Source organism: Dermacentor variabilis, chromosome 8 (genome assembly GCF_050947875.1).
Source record: "Dermacentor variabilis isolate Ectoservices chromosome 8, ASM5094787v1, whole genome shotgun sequence".
NCBI classification, from domain to species: Eukaryota; Metazoa; Arthropoda; class Arachnida; order Ixodida; family Ixodidae; genus Dermacentor; species Dermacentor variabilis.
Window position 1 is genome coordinate 6,896,837 of NC_134575.1, and position 9,641 is coordinate 6,906,477.

Consider the following 9,641-nt stretch of genomic DNA (forward strand, 5'->3'; position numbering starts at 1 on the left):
TAGCGAAACTTCGATATCATTATATAAGGCCGAGATGAGGTTTCTTGAGCGTTGTGTGTCGTGAATGTTTGATTAGATGCGTGAATGAAAGTTTGCTCTGTGCGCATGTGTTGACTGATGGTATAGATGCGCCTGCGTTCTGTGAATAAAACAGTTGCGAGTGGCGCCCTGTCCCGTTCTCTTCTCTTGTATGTGTCCGTTTATTTGGCGTCTTTATATTTTATAATGAACAGCTACCAACTAGCCCAACAAGAAGTACTTTTAAGCAGTATAATAGCAAGAGCTTGGCGCAACCCACCGCCCCGTTCCAAAGGGGACGCTCATAACATCCGTCCATCCGAGTATACAGCACGAGCCCACAAGAAATCCCGACGAACCGGAGGCTAACAGCTTCGTCGTAAAATTCGGTGCATAGCCCAGCAAAATAAACGACTTGCTTGCTCACCAAATTTCTACTTGGCCATGATTACTAAACTCACGCGTTGGTCTAAGAGCGAATGGCCTCATGTTTTTCGACCGATGGCCTGAAAAACAAAGTTCGCATATTTCCATCTCCCTTTCATAAACCCTTTAAGGCGCTGTGTACACCGTTGTATTCGACATGATTGGTGCATTAACAGCAAAAGGATTGATGGAAGTAATATTTAATGTCACATACCTCTTGAAACACTTCTGACGGGAATTGTGCTGCTAGTTTGTGTTCAAAGTGCTTTAGTAATACGAGTGGGAACGTAGACAGCTGGGTGTACTTGCTCGATGTGGTTATGTCGTATATAGCGGGTTCACTTCTTTCATTGTTTTAAATGCGTAAGCATTTGTATGCCTATCCAACGAGAAATATGTCCTTTCGCAACGTAAGACGAATGTAATGATTCATACTCCCGTAAGCAATGGCTGATACCCCCGTAGCCTAGCAAGAAATGCAGTGGCTCATACCCGCGCAAGGCAGAGGCTACAAGCACTCGGCAAAGTCAAGCGAACACGGCATACATTCATGGAAATTGCCCGTACAACACAGAACAACATACCGTTTCAATAAAGAAAAAGCATCCTAACAGTCAAAGCGTTACATACCCCCTTCAGTAATTGTTTTTCGCTGGACACCGAGGTTGATAAGGCCCGATAAGCGTTAAGGGTCGGATCATGTTCAGTAAGGTTGGTAACAACCGATGAGCATTGATAAAGGTTTAAGCTGGTCGAATCAAGTTTCATAACATTGATAATTACACCGGCTGCGTGCAGACGAGCAAGTGGCACAATGCTTATGCATACTTCAACTTCAGAAGAACTTCATTTTGGCCTAGTTGGTGTTTACTGCATATCATATTGACCGCAAATAAATACGGGGACAGAGGGAGAGAACACACAAACAGCACGGGCGGTAACTTTCAACTGTTTAATACCCGCGTCACACGGGCGTTTGGAAAACCTTCCAACCGATAGTCAGTTAACTCAAAGGTCAAGTTTGAGCTGCCACGCGGGCCGTTTCGAAGGCCGCCGAGTCAATAGTCAATAGAGTCAACGGAGCATCTTACAACTCCATCGAAATCTCGATGGCCTTTGAGCAACGGAAGCGGAAACAGCGCGTACATGCCACAATGGCTTGTCCACAATGGCTTATGGGCACAACGGCCTATCGTGTCCCTAGTTGGCTTGCAATCAAACCTCGGGGCCTGCTTTCACTTTTAACGCGAAAGCGTTAAGTGAAAGTTAAGTGAAACACAGAAGACCCTCTCCTCGCAATGTTCGGCGCTGCCCCGACAGGTGGCGCGCCACTTGCCCGCTTTTCCCCTTCGTCTCGTTTTTGGAGACATTCTGACAACGCCGATTGGGGAAGCCTGCAAGGCTGGAAGTGACACAACGTAAGGTACGCGTTCCTTAATCTTTAAGTAAAAGTGCCTTATTACCCGTATTGTAAATGCTGTGCCGTCTCACAGGACATGCAAGCTCTACCGCAGCAGAGCTAGCAGGACTCCACCTTGCTGTGGACCTACTGGCATAGGTGCTACCAATGACTCCGGCAGCTATCTTCTGCGACTCTAAGGCGGCGCTGCTTTGCGTGCAGAGCCCTGGCAAGGCTAGCCTTGGGGTTGCACTGCTCTCCTCAAGACTGGGGGCCCTTCAGGATGCAGGATGCTATATCCCTGCACTGGCTACCGGCGCACGTAGGGATTCCGGGCAATGAAGAGGCAGACACTCTCGCAAAGAGCACCCACCACCCAAGCGTCCCCCTCAGCCCTACTGTAACGGCCGCGGACTTCACAAGACACAGGCTGCGCCGGCACATCATCGCCTGCCATCCGGATAAACGGGTATCCCTGGGCCGGCCTCCACGGCCTCTTCCACAGCACGGCCTCCTACGAAGGGATGGATGCCTCGTTGCTGCTCCGACTGCGAATTGGCTGCTACTGGACGGCAGCCCGCCGGCACCGCCTTGGGAAAGCCACCTCGCCAGCCTGTGCCTCTTGTGGTGGACCAGAGGCTCTGGAGCACCTCCTGCTGGCCTGCCCTGCTCACCTGCAGCACCGCGGCCGACTTCTGCAAGAGTTCCACCGCCTGGGCCTCCCATGTTCACTACAGGAAGATATCCTCTTCCCCTGTCGTAATCAGCTACCAGCCTTCCTAAGTGTCGTCGAGTACCTCGACTCGTCGGAGCTCTCGGCGAGACTATAGGAGAGAGAGAGAGAGAGAGAGGAGAATTCAGGAAAGGCAGGGATGTTAACCAGTCAATAGTCTGGTTGGCTACCCTACACTGGGGGATGGGAGAAGGGGAAGAGAAAGAAGGGAGAGAGAAGGTGTAGATACGCGTACGGACAGCACTTCAGTTAGAGTCGCTCGAGCAAACCAGAAGTTCTGAGAAAACACAAAAGTGCCTGCACTGCCTTCTGAGCCGATGATCGGTCGGGACGGTGCTCTAATATGGTCTGTTCACTCAGAGGACGATCGTCTAGTTTCCTCAATGTGTTGGACAAAGACTGTCTTTGTGCTTGAAATTGTGGACAATGGCACAATAAGTGGTCAATGTTCTCCTCGCATCCGCAAACATCACATGCAGGAGTATTAGCCATTCCAATTAGTGCTGAGTAGGCATTCGTGAAGGCAACTCCAAGCCATAACCGACACAGAAGAGACGCTTCACGTCGGTGTAGACCCGCTGGAGGTTTGAGTTGAAGTGACGGGTTTAGTCTGTGCAGTCTTGTGCGCCTTGTATGTGCGGTGTTCCACTCTGCCAAGGAGATCGTGCGTGCTAGAATGCAAAGTTGCCTCGCGGCGTCGGTCCTTGAGAGAGGAATGGGGACGCAGCGGTCTTCTTGGTTTGACGTCCGAGCTGCCTTATCGGCGTCATCATTTCCAAGGATACCGCAATGACCTGGTATCCACTGAAAAGAGATATCATGTCCTTTTGCTATTAAGTGATGAACAAGTTCCGCGATTTCGCACGTGAGCTGATCGTGAGTTCCATGTCGGAGAAACGACTGCACACATTGCAAGGCCGGCCTTGAATCGCAGAAGACTGCGATTTCTACAAAGATTTCTACAAAGATTTCTACAAAGACGGATGGCCTAACGGCCATCCCACCACCTCGGGCTTCCTGATCCGCCACTACTTCACTTCTACTGGGCCACCTCCTATACGGTCTACCTTCAGCCTACTCCTCCTGTCGAACCCACTGGACCCTCCCGGCCGGGCTGCTCTGATGCTGCTAGGACGACCCTCTCCCTTTCTCCCTCCTGCCCTCTCTTTCTTTTAATCCCATCGCCCCCACCCTGCTGGCGCTGAGCCGTGCTCCCGCATGGGTTGCAGAAGATAATGCCAGCCTTCCCTCCTTTCCCTACAAGAACCACTTCTCTCTCTCTTCTACTCTTATTATATGAATTTTAAGACTATATTAAAGAAAAGCTGCTGATGTTATCATTTATGAAAAAAAATAGTTAGCTGGCAGGCTCATTAAAGCACCTATAAGATTAAATGTGGGCTCAGTGATTACAAGTGGGAGTGTTTCCTATCATTACCCATTATGGAGAGAGTGCTTAGCTGCGCAAGTATACAGTCACCTAGTTTTCTTCTATTATGCCATATTCGGCTGGTCGTTTCTGAGCGCTCTCGTGAGCGGCGTTGTGTTCGGCTAATTGAAAGAGGGTGCGCGCCCTGCGTTCGGCTGGTTCTTCTCGAATGCTCTCCTCCATCTTGGAGCGATCTGAGGGTGGTGGTGGTAACAACCTTATTGAGATTCTGCTCAGTTATGATCTGGCAGGCCCAAGTCCTAGGATGGCCCCTCACGAGGAGCGACCCTTTCGGCCTAGGCAACTGGGGCTTTTTGTAGTTTTTGATCCTTTGACCTGTTGGGTAATCGAATTACTTGCATTCCCCACAACACAGCGGTTTGCATGAGAAAGTGCGACAATTTTCTTCTGCTGTAATTGTGTTGTGTAGCCCTGACGGAGGACCGTGGCAACCAAGTGAAAACTCAAGAATCTGCAGCCGCCACTTCGCTGGTAACAAAAACAAAAAAAAAGTTGCGAACCATCCTGCGTATCATCATACCTTGCTGGTGAAGCAGCGCACCGACACGGACACAGTGAAGACAAACAGGAAAAGACGACACTCGCTGCGCAAAAGAAAGGAAAAAAAAGGGAGGGGACATGCGGGGTGGGCTGCAGCGAGTGTCGTCTTTTCCTGTTTGTCTTCACTGTGTCCGTGTCGGTGCGCTGCTTCACCAGCAAGGTATGATGATCACTCACCAACTAGCCGAACTTTCCACTTCACTGAACATCCTGCGTATGTGCCATAGATATTTCCAACTTTTAACAGACGCTCGACCCCGCTTGACTCAACAAGTGGAACGGAGAGATTTGGCAGGCCAGTTTAAACAAACATTTTCGTTCGTTTATGAATTCAAAATCCTGTTCTAGAGCATCGTTGTATCGCGAACTCATTTTTAGTATCGGTATTTTGTATGTCCTGCGCCGATACAACAAGCACGTTTCGCAATTTGCTGAGCCTGCTCGACTGCTTTTTTCAAATGTGAGCAATAAAGTTGCTGTAGTAGCTCTGAATGAGTAATTGCGAAGTAACGCACATGTGTAAAGAAAAAAAAATGTCGCGTTTATTTACATTTATTTGTGCGCGCTTGTTGCTCGAAGCGTCTGCGAAAAGTTCAAAGGTACTGAGCGATGCTGTAGCTCCTGCGAGAAAGAAAGATGCGCGTATAGCACTGTAGGAAGCTTACTTTGGTCTTGTTCGCACGCTGTTTGCTGCCTTGGAAAGCGTTTTCAGTTTGCTGTCCTGAAAAAGGCTATAGAAGGATTTACTCTGTAAATAATTGCGAGAAAAAAACATTACGATAAAATGCATAAAAATATAGGAGATACTTAAGTCTTGTGTTCAGGGCATTTTCAATATTAACCAATTTGAAATGCTTAGATTTTTATACTGATATGCCTATAAACAAGCCTGATGCTCCCTGTACTTGCGAGTTGCAGCAGGCCGAAATAACACCTGGGACTTTTTTTATATTGTACACATATTTCGGCCTGCTGAGCTTCCTCCCTTTCCGAAGCGTGGATGGGCGGAAGAAGCTTTCCAGGTGCTTTATCTTTAGGAAACCGTGCCTCAACACAACCGAAAGCTGAGAGTCCATTGTGGCCTACGCACCTTCGCTTGCGGACAGCTCTTTTTGCACTACTCTGTTCGTGCCAAGTCTGCGATGGAGGCGCTGGTGACGGGTTTTTCCGCAGCGCCGCCTGGGCAGAGTCTGTGGTCTATAGGCGAAACCTCGGACGTTGGCAGTAGTCACGTGGTCTCGCATCTGCCATTTCTTCCTCCGAGAGCGAGTCGCACGTTCGGCTTGCGCGCTTGTCCTCCACCTCTGAGCTCGGGGAACGCCGGATCTGCCCGACTCTGCTTCGGGGGATGGAGGCGACCAGTAGAAGATACCATTATAAATGTTGCCAGAAGTATCTTTTGGAAGCATTTTTTACATTTCACTGTGCAGAATAACAGGTTGTAGCTAGCTCATATTGATCATTTTGCCTTCCAAATTCGCTCTCCCCTGCTGTGGTGGAGTTCGCTCATATTGGGGACATCCATGTGCGAAGATTGTTCTTTGACAACGACAAATTGGGGACGCAGTGAACTTGTGAGCGAACCCTGTTCTAGCGCGTTGAAAGACGAGCTTTTTCCCTTCGGGTGCTCTGCCTATCTAGCATAGAACAGCGTTCAGCGATGGATAACGGAATCTGCGATTTTGCTTTTCGAGACATTATTTCGGTGCTTTGCGTCATGGCTCGTAGGGATAGCCCCTGTAGGTGTTTCTTCGTGACGTCATGTGGTGGCTTATTGAACCCGCTGATTGAAATCTTGACTGATTTATTTGTCAGAATTTTGGTAACTTCAAGAGCGGGGAAAAAACGGCCATAAAACAAGTGCACTGTACGCCTTTTGTCCTAAACTATTAAAAAATGCTACCTTTTCCCCCAAATCCCTTCCATACACCAGTGCGTTTGCGGATTCACTGGGCGTTAATGCCGACGGTTTCCCGTCGGTCTCATCCACGATCTCGTCCAGCCTCATCTCGTGCAAGGTCGAAGTGCGACGCCTGCAACGCCACTGGCGGCGCTCGTGACACTAGCGTCAAGACAGGGAAAGCGGGTCGTGGCTCGCGGATGCTCCTGTGCACGAGGCTTCAGCGACTTCGTTCGTAGCTAAGTACTCTTTTATCTTTATTAGCTAGTGTTTTTAAGTGTTTTCTTTCGCATGGAGTAGGGGCGCAAATTTTGAATTCTTGGTAGGAGTAGTAAACGTACCGGCTTTGTCTACGTCTGGCGGCTCCCCCGTTAGGCCTAGGTGGTAGGAGGGACCTGTTTGATAGGCTTATCTAATTCTTTCAGCTAGCTCTTCGGATTCTTACATGGAGTAGGAAGTGATAATTCTTTTTGTTTGAGATAGCGGTCGAGGTCGGCTTTGCGTGAGTGATTTGGCAAACTTGCTCGTTGGGCCTAGGGACGTAGGCCTAGCAATGAAATCTAAGAACGTGAAGGCCGCGGGGGACGGGGAGCAAGTGCAGTGCGACGAGTGCTTGCGATGGTGCTTCCTCGACGAGAATAAATTCCAGAATTCAGCAGACGCGGAGGGGTCTAGCTTCACTTGCAGGTCGTGCGAGGGCGTCAGGGAAGCCGTCCAAAAACTGGAAGGGAATTGGGCGGCTAAGTTCGAAGAGCTAAAGGCAAACCTGAGGGAGGAGCAGGAGAAGCGGGTAGCACTGCAGGCGAAAGTTGAAAATTTCGTCAAGGTGGAGGCGGCCCAGGCCGCGCAGTTAGTAAGGACTGTGGCCGAGCTTGAGGAAGAGAAAGAAAGGAGCGCCGAACTGAAAAAGCGGCTGGACGCGCTTGAGACGCGGGCAGCGGGGAATGTCGGGTCAGGACACCAAAGCGGTGGCAAAGACTCAGAAAGTAGGGTAGACCCTACAGGCGAAGTGGGAGGCAGGGAGCCAAAGCAAGCGGTCGCCAGCTCGCCGCCGGTGAATCGGCGTAGCTATAGTGAAGCAGCGCAACACGCCCCGAGTGAGGCGACGCTGCAGCCACAGGAAGCTGGAAAGAGCGGCACCTACCTTGAGGCCGCCACGCGGAAAAAGCAGGAGCCCAGGGGACAATGCCCTTTGTCGAGTCTGAATCACGCGGAAAAGGACACAGGGAAGCAGGGAGAGGTAGGAGAGAGTGAAAGGGTGATTATCGCTGGCGACTCAAACATGGCTGGGTGCTCAAAAGCAATCGTGGAGAGGGTGAAAGGCGACAAAAGAGTGGCGGTAGGGACATTTCCAGGGCGGACACTGAGTTCTGTCATATAGCGAGCAAAAGAAAAGCCCACGGAAAATGCCCACGTGCGCAACCTTGTCGTAGTAGCAGGTGGGCTAAATGACGTCCTAAACAGGAAAGTGCCACGACTAGCCCAGCGCTTGGCGAAGGGGGTGGACGACTTGCGCGAGCTATCCCCTCAGGTGCAGATCGTGGTGTGCACGGTGCCGGAGGTGCCTGTGTGTGACAGTCACGTACAAAGAGCCGTAATGGCTGCCAATGAGGCAATATGGAAAATGCACCGAGAGAAAGGCTTCGAGGTTGTTGAGGTAAACAGGGAAGTGAGAAGTTGTGGTGGTTTTAAACGAGATGGGATCCACTTCAATTACAGGCCAGCACGAGAAGTGGGCTGGCGGCTTGGGGGTCGCGCTGTTGCTTTTTTAGGGGGCCCGCGGGCGCTCAGGTCAGAGTAGGTAGTAATGAAGAAGGTCCCCTAGGGGAACATCAGAAGAGCATCGCCGTCGATAACAGAAAAAGGAGGAAAGCAAGAACAGGAGCTCGCCATGCAATAGGCTACATGAACATGCAGGGCGGCAGAAGAAACGAAAAGTGGGCAGAGATTGAGGAGCAGTTACATAGAGAACAAATAGGGGTGTATGCGGTTACAGAAACGCACCTTAGAGACTGTTGGGAACTCGGCGCTGACGCCCGTTGTTGCACCTGGGTCGCAAGCCCCAAGGGTAGCGTTGGCCTGGGGTACAACTGGAAGCATCCGAAGGTCCCGGCAAAGCATGAGTCGACTGGTAACAACAAAACAACTTGTTTATTCTAACATCGCAAAGAGTTGGCGGTCAGGTTGACCGAAGTAGAGAGACGGGAGTGCACGTTACTCAACAGAAGAAATCGGAGCCTCTTCTTGGCGTCCGGGGGCAGCTGCTTTTATACTCTCGCAGTTGAGGGCAAGAAGGAACCCCTCTATAGACGAGCACGTGACTGTGCCGCTCGGGCACAATGGGAAGAGAAGGTGGCGCATACGTCGTGCCGGCGCCGCTCGGGCACAATGGGAAGAGAAGGTGGCGCATACGTCGTGCCGGCGCCGGTCAGACCCCTCGCTTCACAGTTGGGGGAGCTCCTCTCCCCGGCTGCCGCGCTTTGACAAGCGTGGGCACCAACATGCACATACACACACACACGCACATGAAGACACGTGTCATTGGAACATGCCTGGACGCGCTTGGCAGGGAGGCGTAGCGGCGGCGCCGAACGGGCCAAAATGTCTGCCGCTTTGAACGAAGCCCCGGCGTCCGTTGCATCCGCGCCGGCTTTACCGCGCGTCGTAGGCGAAACGTAACAGACCGCCCCGCCGGGGGAAGGAGATCCCGATGGTCAGGGGACTGCATCCGCTGTCCGGAGGGATGTCGCTCGATGATGCTCATAACCGAAGTCGGGCGTCCCTCGACGTTTCTTGAGCGCAGCGCACAGAGAAGGCCTCGTCCTCTCGTTCAGGTTCGCACAGGACCCTGCAAAGTGACTTCGGGAGAGTTCACATTTTTGTTCTCGTTCCCGGCAAGCGTTAGAACTACGCTGAAACTCAACCGCTCAGTCAGCAAGCACGGCACAACCCTCACTAAGCCCTGCCAGGCTCTTTCCCCTTTTATACCACTGCCTAGTTCCTTACAGTAGTCTAGCAGCACTCAGAACGCGTCCACAAATTGGAAAATTGCACTAGAAAGCATATCATCACTTTGAAACACTACACAAAAACAATATGTTAAAAATCCTGCCTCGGGAAGAAAAACATCAGTAACAAACAATTTTGAGGCTGATTCCTACGTTAGGGGCTTCGA